At 39.8% G+C, this 18011-nt stretch overlaps 1 protein-coding gene across 7 annotated transcripts in view; it reads right to left on the bottom strand.

The window, feature by feature from the left end:
• The window catches only part of SPIDR (scaffold protein involved in DNA repair), a 579802-nt gene that overhangs the window by 357667 nt on the left and 204124 nt on the right, over positions 1 to 18011 (bottom strand). The window lies entirely within an intron of this gene.

The raw sequence follows: 18011 nt of genomic DNA, 5'->3' as shown, positions 1-18011 counted from the left end.
GGCTTTACCACTTTTAAAGTAGTTATACATGTATTAACTCATGTGTTCCTAACAACAGCAGACAGAAAAATAGTAACATTGGAAACAGATGTGGCTCAACAAATTGGGCTCCCATCTACCACACAGGAGGTCCAGGGTTCAATGCCCAGGGCCTCTTAGTGAGGGCACACTGGCCCACATGGAGTGCCTGCCCACACAAGAATGCCACCCCACACAGGAGTGCTGCCCTGCATGGGAATGCCGCCCAGCGTGGAAAATCCACCCCAAACAAGAGTGCCGGCCAACATGGAGAACTGGTGCAGCAAGACGACACAACAAGAGACACAGAGGTGAGAAAATAAGAAGACGTAGCAGAACAGGGAGTTGAGGTGGCACAAGAGAGGCCACACAGGAGTGCTGGCCGACGTGGAGAATTGGCCCACCTACCATGGGGGAGGTCCAGGGTTTGATACCCAGGGCCTCCTGGTGAAGGCAAACTGGCCTATGTGGTGAGCTGGCCCATGCGGAGAGCAGGCCTGCATGGAGTGCTGGCCCATGCAGAGAGCTGGTACACCAAGATGATGCAACAAAAAGAGACACAGAGGAGAGACAATAAGAGATGCAGCAGACTAGGGAGCTGAGGTGGTATAAGAGAAGGATCACCTCTCTCCCACTCCAGAAGGTCCCAGGATTGGTTCCCAGAGCGCCTAGTGAGAATACAAGCAGACACAGAAGAACACACAGCAAACAGACACAGAGAGCAGACAATAGGGAGAACGGGGGAGCGGGGAGAAAGAAAGAAAATAAATCTTGTAAAAAAAGAAAAATAGTAACAGAAAATATTCATTATATCTAAAAAACAGTAGCTGTGCTGGGGGATGATGCCAGATAAAAATAAGGCAATATAAATATTTTAGTGACTTGTTCGAGATCCCACAGCATTACAGTACCAGGACCAAGAGGCAAGACCAGTTCCTACTGTTTCTAATTCCATCTTCTTCCAAGAACTACTCTGCTTCTCCATAACTTCCATAGGGCTGATAGCCCACGGAAATTCTAAGAAACAGCTAATAACTATCAGTTACAGCTTGACAAAAAATTAAGCTCTTTATACTAAGTAGAAGCACCCCATAAAATTCAAAGGATTTACCTCATGTTTGTTTGTTTTTTTCCATTCAAGGAAGGTAAATTCTAAAGAAAGAAAACAAATGAAGGGCAAGCAGTACTACCAGGTAATGAATTATATCGTGAAGCTACAGTACTTAAAAGTTTGGTACCACAGGCATAGATAGACAAATTAATGGAACAGAATTTAGACCGATTCTAGAAATAGACCAATCACAAATGAGAAGTTTACACATAAAATGTAATAAAAATAAGAACCCAAATAAGCAAGGAATAAAACCAACTTGGGGATAACTGGATCCCTCTATTACCACATAAAACAAATTACTGAAGAAACAAAAAATCAAAATATTCTTATGAAGAGCTAAAATAAAAAATAGTGGAGGCGGGGCAAGATGGCATCTGAGTAAGTACACTGTCGTCATCTCTCTTAAAAAAGACCGGTTGTGTGGTGACAGAGTCCTATGGAGCAGGTTGTGTCGGGAACCTGCAGGGCGCGAGGTGTCTGGACGTCGATCTGGTGAGACTGAAGCAGAATTGGTGTTTGCTCAAGATAGAACTGTAGGTTTCTAACATTGAACATGGAAGCCGTGGGAAGGTAAATCCCTCCCCACTAGGACTAAGAGCTGGGCATTCACTGAGAACTGCCGGGCCTGGGTGGAGTCTCCAAGCCCCGTGTCTCCCAAACGCATGAACCCCAAGCCTGTGCCCCTGAACCCCAGAGGCCCATGCTAAATACTCGGAGTCCACATTCTCCTGGGCCTCTGTTTCCTGAGCCCAGCACTCCCAGAAATCTAGCATTGCCCTACTCCTCCGGATGCGGACTAACTCTGTAAGTGGGACAGTTTAGGTGGGAGGTGCAGAGGGGCCAAGGAGTACAGGTTCAATTTTCTGGGCCCCTGCCTTTTATTGACTTTGGAGGAGATATTAGCTGACGTGGGGAGAGCCTAGGAATAGAGAAGAGGCAAATCTGGTGAGAGAGCTCAATTTACCTAAACGCCCTGGGATAAGAAACTTGGTCTGGGAGAAGGTGGAGTCAGAAAATTAACCAGCCTCCTTGTAGCACACCTAGGGACAGTAGGACGTGCTTTACAGGCTTCCAATGGCATATTTAGGGTTTCTGGCAAGGGGTGGGTGCTCTCTCTAGAAATTAAGAGTCATTATTTTATCAGGTGAGTTAGTTCTCCAGAGACCCATTTGAATTTCCTAAAAGAGCCCTCATGCAGCCTTCCTGCTGCCTAGGGAGAGAAGGAAGTGAGGAAGGGAGAAAGGGGGAAGGTCAGACTCCTAAGCAGTTTATTCAATTGCAAAGAGGATTCCTTGCCTGCGACCTTGTCTGCTCTTTTTTATTGGTCTGTTTTCTTGTTTTTTCTTCCTCTTTATTCCCCCACTGCCCCCTTTTTTTTTTCTTTTTACTCTCCTCTCTCTACTTTTTTTTTTTTTGTCGTCTCTCTATCTCCTTTTCTTTTTCCCCTTTTTTCTTTTTTTATATTAGTGCTGCAGGCAACATTTCTTATTTGCTGTGCTTCCTCATTCTCAATTTTCTCTTTTCTGTGTGTACTGATTTTGGCTACCAACGCTCTCCCCTTTCCTTTACATCGTTCTCTCCTCCATCATTTTTTGTTTCTCTTACATTCTACCTCTGTTTAGCACCCAATATTTCTGACTTTTAATCTCTAATACCTCTAATCTGTTTCCTATCACTTATTCACTCTCTATGTCATTGTCCTCTCTCTTCTTTTTCCCTCTCTCCTGACCACACTGACCTTTTAATTCATAGTACATTCCTCCCCATATTCAGTGTAATATCTCATTATAGGTACTCCACTTTTTTACGGTTATAACTATGCACAGCTTCCATGAGTTCTATATTCATTCTCCTAGATCTCACACGGTTCTTCTGCCAACACTCACTATCAGTGCTACTATTACATTTTTCTTTTCTTACCCCTTTTGCTTTCTCTGGACCTAATATTTTCCTTTGAGGGAACTTAGCCAACAACAAGGAAATAGAATAAGAAGAAAAAAGTGACAGAAGACTTAACACCCACACGAAAACAACAACTAATTAAACCCCAAGGCAAGAATAAGAAGATAATCAACAGAATAAACCCAACAAAATAAAATGATGACTAGACAGCAACAAAAAACTACAGACCACACCAATAATCAGGAACATATGGTCCAATACAATGAACAAACTAAAAACCAAGAAGAGAACTGGAACACCAAACAAGTAATTAAAGCTCTCAAAACATGGATCATGGACCAAATCAATGAAGTGAAGGAAGAGATTAAGCAAACACTTGGAGAGCATACAGAAGAAATTGTGATCATGCACAAAAAGATCACAGAGATGATGGGGATGAATAGCACAATCAAAGAAATCAAAAATACACTCTCAGCGAATAACAGCAGACTCGAAGAAGCAGAGGAAAGAATTAGTGATGTGGAAGACAGTACGTCTGAAATCAAACAGATTGTAGAACAGATCAATAAAAAGATAGAAAAAATCCAGCAGGGACTTAGGGACCTGAATCACAGTGCAAAACGCACAAACATATGCATTATAGGCATTCCAGAAGGAGAAGAGGAGGGAAAGGGGACAGAGCGGTGTTGGAGGAAATAATGGCTGAAAACTTCCCAAACCTATTGAGGGAGATGGATGCACATGTCCAGGAAGCAAAATGCAGCCCGAACAGCATAAATCCCAACAGGCCTAAACAAGACATATACTTGTCAAATTATCCAATGCTGAAGACAAAGAGAAAATACTAAAAGCAGCACGAGAAAAGAAAACCATCACATACAAGGAAGGCTCCATAAGATTAAGTGCTGATTTCTCATCTGAAACCATGGAGGCAAGAAGGCAGTGGTATGACATAGTAAAGATACTAAAAGAAAATAATTTCCAATGAAGAATACTCTATCCAACAAAGCTAGCATTCAAAAATGATGGAGAGTTCAAAATATTCACAGATAAACAGAAACTAAGAGAGTATGCTAACAAGAAACCTACCCTTCAAGAAATACTAAAGGGAGTTCTGCAGGAAGAAAGAAACAAACAGGAGAGACAGAGTTGGAGGAGAGTGTAAGAACAACTAAAACCACAAAAAGAGGGGGAAAAAATCAAACAACATAAGACAAACACAAATCCAAAGAAAAAATGGCTAATATAAGTAATTCCTTGAAAGTAATAACATTAAATGTCAATGGATTAAACTCACCTGTTAAGAGACACAGATTGGAAGACTGGATAAGGAAATATGACCCATCTACACGTTGTCTACAAGAAACTCATCTTAGAGCAAGGGATTCAAGGAGGTTGAAAGTGAATGGCTAGAAAACAATCTTACAAGCAAACAATAACCAAAAAAGGGCAGGAGTAGCTATATTAATATCAGACAAAATAGACTTTAAATGCAAAACAATTGTGAGAGACAAAGATGAACACTACATATTAGTGAAAGGGATAATCTTTCAAGAAGAAGAAACAATCATAAACATTTATGCTCCTAACAAGGGTGCCTCCAAATATGTGAGGCAAACACTGGAAAAACTAAGTAAAAGAATAGATGCCTCTACAATTATAGCAGGAGACTTTAATACACCACTAACAACTTTGGACAGAACATCTCAAAAGAGAATCAATAAAGAAACAAAAACATTGAACAGTATATTAGAGGAGCTGGACCTAATAGACACATATAGACATTTCACCCAAATACAGCAGGATATATATTTTTCTCAAATGCACAAGGATCATTCTCCAAGATAGACCATATGCTAGGCCACAAATAAAGTCTCGATGAATTCGGAAAGATCAAAACCATACAAAATAATTTCTCTGACCATAGTGGAGTGAAGCTGGAAATCTACAAGGGCAAGAGGTCCAGATTGATGACAAGATATGGAAATTAAACAGCACAATCTTAGAAAAACAGTGGGTCAAGGAGGAAATCTCGAAAGAAATTAATAACTACCTTGAAACTAATGAAAATGATAACACGACATACCAAAACTTATGGGATGCAGCAAAAGCAGTTCTGAGAGGGAAAGTTATAGCAATAAATTCATACATCAAAAAAGAATAAAGAGCTAAAATTGGAGAACTAACTGCACACTCGGAGGAATTAGTAAAAAAACAAATAAGTAACCCCAAAGGAACAAGGAAGAAAGAAATAACAATGATAAGAGCAGAACTAAATGAAATAAGAAATAAGAAAGTACTTGGAAAGATAAACAAAACCAAGAGCTGGTTCCTTGAGAAGATCAATAAAATTGACAAACCCTTAGCTAGATTAACAAAGAAAAAAAGAGAGAAGATGCAAATACACAAAATAAGAAATAAGAAAGGAGATATTAGCACTGACCACAAAGAAATAAAGACTATCATAAGAGGATACTTTGAAAAACTATATTCCAAAAAAATGACAATTCAGAGGAAATGGACAAATTCCTAGAAACACATAAGCAGCCTATATTGATGAAAGAAGAAACTGACGATCTCAACAAACCAATCACAAGTAAAGAGATAAAATCGGTCATTAAAAAACTCCCAACTAAGAAGAGCCCTGGGCCACATGGCTTCACAGGTAATTCTACAAAACATTCCAGAAAGAACTAATGCCAATCTTGCTGAAACTCTTCCAAAAAATTGAAACAGAAGGAACATTGCCTCATTCTATAATGTCAATATTACCTACCCTAGTACCAAAGCCAAACAAAGACACCACAAGAAAGAAATATTACAGACCAATTTCTCTAATGAACCTACATACAAAAATCCTCAACAAAATACTTGCTAACCATATTCAACAACACACTAAACAAATTATACACCATGACCAAGTGGGATTCATTCTGGGTATGCAAGGATGGCTCAACATAAGAAAATTAATCAATATAATACACCATATAAACAGATTGAAGGAAAAAAATCACAATCATATCTATAGATGCAGAAAAAGCATTTGACAAAACACAGCACCCTTTCTTGATAAAAACACTGCAGAAGATCGGAATTCAAGGAGATTTTCTGACCATGATAAAGGGTATATATGAAAAATCCACAGCCAACATTATTTACAATGGTGAAATCCTAAAACCTTTCCCTCTAAGATTAGGAACAAGACAAGGATGCCCACTATCACCCCTTCTATTTAACATTGTCTTAGAAGTACTCGCTCGAGCACTGAGGCAAAAACCAGATATAAAAGGCATCCAAATTGGAAAGGAAGAAGTCAAAACTTCATTATTTGCTGATGACATGATCCTATACAGAGAAAACACTGAGAAGTCTATGAGAAAGCTTCTAGAACTCATAAATGAGTTCAGAACAGTTGCAGGTTATAAGATCAATGTGCAAAAATCAGTAGTATTTTTGTACACCAATAATGAGCAATCTGAGGATGAAATCAGGAAACAAATACCATTTACAATAGTAAATTAAAAAATCAAATTCCTAGGAATAAATTTAGCTAAAGATGTAAAAAACTTATACAAAGAAAACAATATAATGCTGTTCAAGGAAATCAAGGAAGACTTAAATAAATGAATGTTCATGGATAGGAAGACTAAACATTATTAAGATGTCTATCCTAACAAAACTCATCTACACATTCAATGCAATCCCAATAAAAATCAACACAGCATTCTTTAATGAACTAGAAAAACTAGCTGTGGAATTTATTTTGAAAGGAAAGAGGCCCGAAATAGCCAAAGACATATTGAAAAAGAAAAATGAAATTGGAGGAATCACACTACCTGACTTTGAAACATACTACAGAGCTACAATATGAAAACAGCATGGTATTGGCACAGGAGAGACACACTGACCAATGGAACCAAATTGAGAGTTCTGATTTAGGTCCTCTTATATATAGTCATATAATATTCGATAAGGTCACCAAACCCTCTCAACTGGGAGAGAATGGCCTCTTCAACAAATTGTGCCTGGAAAACTGGATATCCATATGTAAAAGAATGAAAGAGGATTACCATCTCACACCTGACACAAAAATCAACTCGAGATGGATCAAAGACCTAAAATATAAGAGCCAAGACCATAAAGACTTTGGAAAGCAGTGTAGGGAAGCATCTACAGGACCCTGTAATAGGTAATGGCTTCATGAACTTCACACCAAAAGTATGAGCAGCAAAAGAACAAATAGATAAATGGGACTTCCTCAAAATTAAAGCCTTCTGCACCTCAAAGGAGTTTGTCAAGAAAGTGAAAAGAGAGTCTATGCAATGGGAGAAAATATTTGGTAACCATATATCTGATAGAAGATTTATATCCTGCATAGATAAAGAAATCCTATATCTTGATAATAAAAAGACAAACAACCCATTTAAAAAATGGGAAAAAGATTTAAACAGACACGTCTCCAAAGAAGAAATACAAATGGCTAAAAAGCACACGAAAAAATGCTCTAAATCTCTAGCTATTATGGAAATGCAAATCAAAACTACAATGAGATACCATCTTACTCCCATAAGACTGGCAGCTATCGAAAAACAGAAGACTACAAGTGCTAGAGAGGATGTGGAGGGATGGGAACACTCATCTACTGCTGGTGGGAATGCAGAACGATCCAGCCATTCTGGAGGACAGTTTAGCGGTTTCTCAAAAAACTAGCTATAGATTTGCCATATGACCCAGCACTTCCAGTGCTGGGTATATACTCAGTAGAACTGAAAACAAGGACACAAACTGATATATGCACACCAATGTTCCTAGCAGCATTGTTCACTATTGCCAAAAATTGGAATCAACCCAAATGCCCATGAACAGATGAATGGATAAATAAAATGTGGTATATACATACAATGGAATACTAACTCAGTTTTAAGAATGAATACACTACAAACACATGTGATAACATGGATGAAGCTTGAGAATCTTATGTTGAGTGAAGCAACCCAGGCATTGAAGGACAAATACTACATGACCTCAATGATATAAAATAAGGAAATTAAGCTGCCTCAGAGAGCTAGAGACTGGATGATAGGCTTAAAGGAATATGGGGGGTAGGGGAAGGTTGCCAGCTGACACCTACTTCGGTGAAATGTATGATAAGCTAGAGGTAAGTATTTGTACAGGGAAGGGATAAAATGGGGGCATAGGGATACTTTTGGGTGGGGTTTTGTGGGCTTGAGGGGAACAAGGGATGAGACGATGGGTAATATGGCCCAAAAAATTGGGGGGAGGATAGGGGAACATGTGAACATAGGAGATTGTCAAGTATGTGGTTGAGAGTATAATGTTGAGAAAACTTTTTCAAAAATACAGTAAGGAAGGTTACCTGTTTAAGATGCTTAAAGGGGAGAATGTGACACAGGACAGCCTTCTAGGGAGTGTGTGAGTGCTCATTTTGTGACAGTGGGTTATATCATTGGATGGAGATGCATACAATGAGAGTGAAGGTATACCCACATCCTGGGGAGGACTGATGTTCTCAAATAGAGGGAATTGTATCTCTCGAGAGAAATGGTGGCTCCCAATGCATTAGGGCAGTCGAGCATGTCACGCCCTCAACATTGTTTCAATTATCTGTGAACATGGCTCTTCAAGCAATGAAAAGTGACTGTCACTGTGGGCCCTAAGGGGAGGGGGAAAGAGGTACTGAAGAGGTGGAATCAGAGTAACTGTGGGGCAATGGAAGTGTTCCACAGAATTATGCAAGGATGGATATAGGACATGTTAATTACACCAAAAATGGATAGGGGCCTATAGGCTAAAATGTAAAGTATAATGTAAAACATAAGATAACTAAAAATTTAGAAAATTGTATAGTCTAAAATATAAACCACAATGTAAACCCAAGTGTAACCTTGTTTGAAAGCTATTGTCTCAATATCTGTAGATCAGCTGCAGTAAATATAGTATGAACATGGAAAAACATTATTGCTGGGGAAGGGACAAAGTGTCTGATGTTGAGTATGTGGCAGTACTGTATATTGTATATATGAATTACTGTGGTCTAAAACTTTGATGAAGACAATCCTAATAATTAGAAAAAAAAGAAAAAAGAAAAAGAAAAGACATAGACACTGAGGAAAAGATGGAAGAAGTTGCCTTGCCAATGTGCGTACAGGGCAACACTTATTGCAGTGATGGAAGGCAAAATATCGAAAACAAAGCTTTTCCATTTTTTAATTTTTAGATACACCATTTATTTTTACTTTAATTTTTCTAAATTAGTATGTATTCTACATCTAATCTCTAAACCCATCACTATATTCCATTTTACTATTAATGGAACCTGGCAATATATTGGGCTTCATTTTTGGGGAGGTTTTGGACCACAGAGGGGTTCAATGGTGGTGGGGGAGGAATACTGGTGTGGGTGTTATTGGTGGGGGGTGTGCATGGTTGGCAGGGAGTTCTCCAGGGCATATGTGCAGGATCCATAAAAATGTTGGATATTTTCATAGTGGTTACAGTTGGGAACAATGGCTGGGGGAGTGCTGAGTTCCTGGTGGGGGGAGCTCTGTCGCATTCCCTAATGGAACAGCAACAATCCTCCTAGTGCAATGGCTAAGACCAATAAGGAAGGACAGTTCAACAATGAGCCCTTGATGCTGATGACTATGCTTGTGAGCCTGTGTGCCTGAAATAAGAACTAGGCCTAGAGCTGCCTAAGAGTTACTGATGATGTGGCTGGAGAATGACCTTGAATAAAAGGGTCAACTCAGACCAGCAGAATATCTAAGCCTACATGTAATATCAGGAGTTAAAAATGCTTTTTGACCTTGAATAAAAGGCGAAAATGGAAAGGACCAATGAGTTTATACGGCTATGAGTCTCCAAAAAAGAGCAGGGAGGTCATCAGAGGGGCTGCCCTTACGCACACCTCAGCAGAGTCCCAGAGACAGCTAAAATAGATACAACCCCAGATAATGGTTCTTCTGAGGGCTACAGAGACCCACAGGTTCTATGGTCATGGCAGATGGACTTCAGTGCAATGTCAGTTGGCCCTACTTTGGAGTTTGTAGTCCTGAGTGTGATGGAGTTGGACTCAGATGTGATCTTTGTTCACAAGCCTCTCCTGTCACTTTTACCAGAACTGTGGCTGGCACTGGGGTTTAGTGTATACTCAGGGGACCTGAATTTCTGGACTGTCCATGTGATAACCAGGCCCTGAGCCTCAACAGACCTGTAACTCCTACACTCTGGTTTTTTGGACTTACCCTGGCCAGCTAACAGGGAGGTGAAGAAGATCAACCACCACACCAGGGAGCCAAGAGTGCCTACAACTTAAAGCAGGAGAATTGCATCCATCATCCAAGTGGAATCTAAGCACCCTCTCGATACAGAGGTGGAGCGGACATAACCATCCCAGGGTCCACAGAAAGGAGGAATAGAGTATGGATTAGAGTGGACTTACTGATATTCTATTCTGGAACTAATGTGATTAGTAATGGAAGTAAATGTAGCGTTGAGATGGAGAAAGTGGCCATGGTAGCTGCTGAGGGTGGGGAGCAGGAAGAAGAGATGTGATGTGGGGGCATTTTCAGGACTTGGGGTTGTCCTTGGTGGTACTGCAGGGACAGTTACTGGACACTGTATGTCCTCCCATGGCCCACTGGGTGCACTGAGGGAGAGTGTAAACTATAATGTGGACCATTGACCATGTGGTGCAGCAGTGTGCTCAGAGATGTATTCACCAGGTGCAATGAATGTCCCATGATGATGGAGCAGGCTGTTGTTATGGGAGGAGTGGGGTGAGGGGGGTAGGTGGGTAGATGGGGACCTCATATTTTTTTAATGTAACATAAAAAAAAAAAGACAAAGAAATTAAAAAAAATAAAATATGAATGCATTTTAAAAATAATTATAAAATGGTGGAAAAAAGCCTGTCTGGTATGATACAAAACCCAAAGTTCTTGAAAGAAATGAGTGATTACATAGAATTTTAAAACTTTTGTACAAAAATTTCCTGAAGTAGAAGAATTAAAAACTTAAAAAAAATTGTTGCCACAAATGACAGCTAGTTTTTTTTTTAACATACACAATATTCCCATAAGTCAAGAAGAGAAGGGATCAACCCAATGAACAAGTAAGCAAAGGATGCAAACCATTCAATGGAAATGTAATATAAACTCTCAATACAATGCTCAATACAAGATGCTCAATCTCCCTAGAAGTGATATAGATGAAAACAGCACTCTTGGTCCACTATTAAAAAGAAGAGTAAATTAGAAGGCCATACTGGGAGATAAATGGCAATATGGCCAATATTAAAAATGTAAATACTTTCAATCTATTAATTCCACTTACAAGATATATTAATTCAGTTACAAAGATGTAAGTATAGGGAGGCATATTGCAGCATAGTTCATAACAGAAAAAAAAAATCAAGTGCTGGTTATGGTAGTTATACTGATGTGGGCTGTGGGTGGGAGGCTGTTGTCTCTTCATAGATAACCTAAGCTGTATGTGTCCTAACTTGTGGGTGTGGAACAGTGAGAGGTTGCAGTCCTGCCATTGTTGACGATGGCAACGACTCCAGGCACTCCAGGCCGGGGAGGCAATTTAGCAATGCAAACTCTATATACATACCAGTCAGTCCAGGAAAACTCTGACGGTGGTGATGCCGAAGCTGAAGGGAACTTGGACTTGGCCTCGAATGGGAAATATAATATAGCCTGTGCATAAATTCAAAATCATCTAATTTTGTATCCAAGTGTACCTAGTCTCTAGGAATCCGGTTAAGTGATACAGGCCCTATGGGCTTTGAATGTTCAGAAAAGGTGTAAAACTAAATGTGTATTCACAGTTGCATCGAAAGGGAATGTAGACAAGATGCTAACTCAAGCTCACCTGAAATGTGGGTGATATGTTAATTCAAAACCTATCTGGTACTCAGGCAAACACTTAACTAGCAAAGAAGGTTGTTTTCTTTCATAAAAAGTATCATTTAACTCCTCACCCTGTATAAAAGAAACCTGAAAATTTTGTTTGGGGCTTGGGTTTGAAACAGAAAGCTCCCAACCACAGGCCATCAATAAATCATTTTTCCTTCTCACAATCATTCCTGGGTCTTGGCCTTTCTCTTTGCAAATAATTGAACCTCTCTCAACTTCTGTAACAATACAAGAATTATGTGACAATTAAAAAAGAATGTGGTAGATCTAGAAGTTAACCTAGACACAGAAAATGAAAAAAACAATGTATATATAGGAAGACCTTGCATACATAAGAAGACCACACAAGGAACATAACTATGGTTACTTCTGAGAGCTCAGATAATCTATCCTTTGCTCTTCTAATAAAAAAAATCTTCATGTATATAAATCTGACTTGTTGATAAAAAAAACTATTTAAAATTTACTGTATAGTTAAAAGAAGAGATATCTAAAAGCTACCTAGAGTATGGAGACATTTAGATGGCTAAATAGCAAACAAAAAACAAAACAAAAATGAGAACCAAAAGGAAGACTAATGTGAAGGCAATGGTTAGGAAAGGACATGTTATTCCAAGCTGTTTAGTAACTTTTGTTCTTGTTCGAAATAAGCAGAATAAGGAAATACTTCTCAGGGTACTCACATAAGCAAAAATAAACATCAAAGATTTGAGTCACCCATAGGATTTCAAGCAGAGGAATCACAACTCCAGGCAGGTGGCACAAACGAGCATGGTACCAGGTGACTAAAGCAGAGAATGGTGAAGAGGCTCTGATCCCTCTAAAACCTGCAGCAGCTACTCAGAGGGCACTGATTCCTGCCATGTGGAGAATCTCACCAATGATGCTAGATTATCTGATGTCTCAAGAGAAGGTAAACCGAAGTGGACTTGGCCCAGTGGTTAGGGCGTCCGTCTACCACATGGGAGGTCTGCGGTTCAAACCCTGGGCCTCCTTGACCCTTGTGCAGTGGCCCACCCGCAGTGCTGATGCACGCAAGGAGTGCCCTGCCACGCAGGGGTGTCCCCCACGTAGGGGAGCCCCACGCGCAAGGAGTGCGCCCAGTAAGGAGAGCCGCCCAGCGCGAAAGAAAATGCAGCCTGCCCAGGAACGGCGCTGCACACACGGAGGGCTGACACAGCAAGATGATGCAACAAAAAGAAACACAGATTCCTATGCCACTGACAACAACAGAAGCAGACAAAGAAAAACATGCAGCAAAGAGATACAGAGAACAGAGAACTGGGGCAGGGGGGAAGGGGAGAGAAAAAAATAAATCTTTAAAGAAAAAGAGAGAAGGTAAAGAAATCTGAACATTTAAGTGAAGTCTCATAATTTTAAAGTATTTGTCACTGACTGAAAAAAAATTTTTTAACAAGGTATGGGGGCAATATGACCTGTGGATTCCAGTTTCAGTATGAATTATACTCAAGTATTAAGAAGAGAAATACTTAAAACTAATAACTCCAACTTATGCTCAATGATAGATTTTCCATTAGTTTGAAGTAATACAGAAACTTTCTCAATGTGTTCAAAGTTAACAGAAAAATCAGAAATCTCATTAAATATATACTCTTAAAGGCAAGAAACACACTAACATAAAAAGGTATGACTGTCAGAATAAAGATTTGGGAGCAGTTTCTTTAGAAATAATGATGACTTTATCTTTTTGAGGGGGTGCCCTAATAATGAAAGCATTAAATTCTAATTGATTCACTCAACAATCCAATTCAAGCCTGAAGTAGTAATAAGAATTACTACTAGGGAAAAAAAAAATAGAATCCTTGATAAACTGTTATTTTTGTAAAGGTACCTCCATGTTTCCAGCTTTAGAGTTTAAAGTATGTCCTACTAGAGGAGTAAGCTGGAAAAATTAAAGGGAGGTCCGCGGTTCAAACCCCGGGCCTCCTTGACCCGTGTGCAGCTGGCCATGCGCAGCGCTGATGCGCGCAAGGAGTGCCGTGCCACGCAAGGGTGTCCCCCACGTGGGGGAGCCCCACGCGCAAGGAGTGCGCCAGTGAGGAAAGCCGCCCAGCGTGAAAAGAAAGTGCAGCCTGCCCAGGAATGGCGCCGCCCACACTTCCCGTGCCGCTGACGACAACAGAAGCCGACAAAGAAACAAGACGCAGCAAATGGACACCAAGAACAGACAACCAGGGGAGGGGGGGAAATTAAATAAATAAATAAATCTTTTTTAAAAAAAAAAAGAAAAAAGAAAAATTAAACACCATAGATTTAAAATGAACATTTCCTACTAATACTCTCTTGTGCTATTTAAGGACACTTGGGTTCAATATAACACCATTATCATAAGAGATGGACATTTCTGCCTTTTAGTCACAAAAAGGAAAGCAAATGGTCAAAATGGCAAACTCAAGCCTCCTTTCCATTAATTATAAAATTAAAAAGGCCTTAATTATTAAAACAAATCATGAAAACATATAGCTTTACTTGTAAGAATTGATGACTTTCTAAATCACAAATAAATACAGGGAGTGCTTGTATATGTGTGTATGTGTTATAGAAAGAGAAAGTACACATGTTCTTTTACATAAAGTTCAATCTTAGGCATATTCACCCACATCCTCTCAATTTAGCTTTCCAGTCGCAGTGACCAGTCAGGGTTAGTGATATATAGACTACAAATTCAGAGGTATTACCAATTTCAACTCTGCTGACGAAATGCTCTATCAAATTAAGTTAACATGTCATTTTAATGGGCTGAAGGTAATTTGGTACTTAGCAAGTGCTGGCTCATTTTAACATTATTTTACTAATTATTATAAAACCATTTGGTAAGCACTAAAGAAAACACTTCAGAGAAAGAGTCAATCAATTCAAATTACGTACTAAGAAACACCAAAACTAGTAACAGGATGGTGGCGCTATTAATTGAAATAGAGAACACATTCAGGAGCAAATAAAGGGGAAAGAAATATTATTAGTATTTGGAGCACAGGGAGTTTTATTTTTTACTTTTTATTTTTATTTTTAGGAGGTACTGTGATTGAACCCAGGACCTGGTATATGGGAAGCAAGCATTCAACCACTGGGCTGTATCTACTCCCCAAAGGAAATTTTATTTTATTTTTTTTGGATTTTTAAATATTTATTTTTAAAAGAGCTTTAGATAACATAAACGTTCCATAAAAATATAAGCGATTTCCATATTACCCACTCCCTCTCCCTCTCTCACTTTCCCACATTAACATCTTTCATTAGTTTGGTACCTCTCTTAAAACTGATGAACACATATTGCAGTACTGCTACTCATCATGGACTACAGTTTACATTATAATTTACATTCTGCCCCACACAATTTTGATAGGTTATGACAAAATACACAGTGGCCTGTATTTGTCAATGCAGTGTCATGCGGGACAACGCCAATGTCCCAAAAATGCCTCCATATTACACCTATTCTTCCCTCTCTCATTCCTCACAACTTCTGATGGCCACTGCCTTTATAGGAATGAGTTCTTCCACTGCTAGAATAGTAAGTCTATAGCAGAATAATAATAAGTCTACTTTTTAGTCCATGTTCATTCCCCAATCTTGAGGATTTGGGGATGGTGATATCCACTCTGCTTCTAATTAAGAGGGAGCTTAGATCCCATGGGGTAGATGGATGGAACTATCTTGCTTGCAGTTGCAGATACTAGGTTCCTTGGAATGGGTGTTGTCCATCATCATCTCCTTGTTAATCTTCCTGCATGAGCCCAAGGTCCTGCAGAGTCGGTGTTACAACTGCTGAAATTCTGGGCTCAACTGGCACATGAACGGACCAAATATTTAAGTCTATGGGACATATATTTATCAAGTATAATGCTAATTATAGGTTCAAATAAAAGGGGCAGAACAGCCATGTGTAAAGAACATATGAATGTGTCTAGCTCTGTTACTGGGGAGCATAAATTCCAAAGTAAGGCCCACTGACAGGGTGCTAAATTCCTGTGGTGCTGTCTGCCCTGCTTATAGTTTCTGGACATCTCTAGAGCTCTCAGGAGCCCCACTATTTGAAGCACTGTTTACTGTGGCAGTCAATGAAATCCTGCTGAGACTTGCATACAAGGAACCTCTGGAATGACCTCCTGACTCACTTTGAAATTTCGTAGCCATAAAAACTCATTTGTATTTACCATTTCCCCCCTTTTGGTCAAAGTCTTTTTCCAGATGCGTTGCTAGTTGGCACTGGTAATAATCCCTCGGTGCCAGGGAATCTCATCTCCTGGAGTCACGTCCCACACTGGGGGAAAGATAGTGGGTTTATATGCTGAGTTTGGTTTAGAGAGAGGCCACATTTGAGCAACAAGGAGGGTTTCAGGAGGTAACTCTTAGGCAGTATATAATACTAGGCTAAGCTTCCATTTCACAAGAAATGGTTCATTACTACGATAATCACTATCAAGGGCCTGGTGTAATGGTCTGTCTTCCTTCACTAGGCACTGCCCTTGCACTTGGGGGGTATTTGCTGTCCTATTAGAACTCCCCAGGATGGGAATTCAATATTCTTTTGGTTATTGTGTAGATCTCAATGCCCCATGAACACCTGAACATATTCATATGCCTTTAGAGGAACGGCCCAGGTGAACCCCTTCCCACGCATCACCCCATCACTGACACCCTGTACCAGTGATCTTCCCCTTCCACTGTTGTGAACCTTCTGTGATCCAAAACCTCTTCAAAAATGAAGCCAACAAAGTAACCAAAAAAATTAATTAAGAAAATGAAATAATTTTAAAAATAACCAGTACAAATTAAAAACATTTTTAGATGTTTTTTTCACTGTAAGATCTGTTGTCTTGCATTAAGTGATATTTTCTTCCATATATTTCCTTGTTGTGCAAGCAGATTTAATGATCGCGTATGAAAGGCCAGGACTCAATTATATATTTTTATTAATATTTTATTTTTTTAATATTTATTTATTCCCCCCCCCCCCCGCCCCCAGTTGTCTGTTCTATGTGTCTATTTGCTGCGTCTTTCTTCTTTGTCCACTTCTGTTGTTGTCAGAGGCATGGGAATCTGTGTTTCTTTTTGTTGCGTTATCTTGCTGTGTCAGTTCTCCGTGTGTGCGGCGCCATTCCTGGGCAGGCTGCACTTTCTTTCGCGCTGGGCGGCTCTCCTTATAGGGCACACTCCTTGCACCTGGGGCTCCCCTGCGCGGTGACACCCCTTCGTGGGGACACCCCTGCGTGCCACAGCACTCCTTGCATGCATCAGCACTGCGCATGGGCCAGCTGCACAAGGGTCAAGGAGGCCCAGGGTTTGAACCGCGGACTTCCCATGTGGTAGACGGATGCCCTAACCACTGGGCCAAGTCCGTTTCCCTCAATTATATTCTTGGGAAGGAAAATTTATTATCGACCGGTGGGGCTTGGGAACTCCTGTTTAAAAACCTGAGCCCTGAATAGGATCCTTGGGTTTCTTTTATACAGAGCATATAGGAGTGGGGAGTCAAACGGTGGCGTTTATATGGAAAAGTACTTTTTGTTAGTTTCTTAGAGTTTTAAGTGTTTTATCTGAGTTTCAGATAGGTCTTGAATTAACACACACTCTCTAGGTAAGCTTGAATTAACACATACCCCCCACATATATTTTCCACATTTCAGGAAATCTTGAATTAACACATTTAGCTTACACACACAGCCCAGGTTATTTGTGAAGAAACACACAGCCTCCCCACCCCCAAACACACACACAGCCCATATCACTCCCAGTGTCTCATTTTTTTCGTTTTATCTTCAAAGAAGCTTTAGGATACAGAAAAGTTAAATAGAGAATATAGGGGATTCCCACACACCCAATTATCCTCTCCCTTTTCCCCTCTCCCGTATTAACACTGTTTTACATGTGGATGATACATTTGTTACAACTGATATACATACATTGAAGCACTGCTTATAACCATGGTCAATGGTTTACATTATGGTTTACATTTTGGATCATACACTTTTATAGGTTTTGACGAAATTTGCGGTGGCCTGTATCCGTTA

The sequence above is a fragment of the Dasypus novemcinctus genome, chromosome 14 (assembly GCF_030445035.2).
Source record: "Dasypus novemcinctus isolate mDasNov1 chromosome 14, mDasNov1.1.hap2, whole genome shotgun sequence".
Taxonomy (NCBI): Eukaryota; Metazoa; Chordata; class Mammalia; order Cingulata; family Dasypodidae; genus Dasypus; species Dasypus novemcinctus.
Note: the sequence above shows the minus strand (reverse complement) of the source record. Positions and strands in the feature narration are given on the sequence as shown.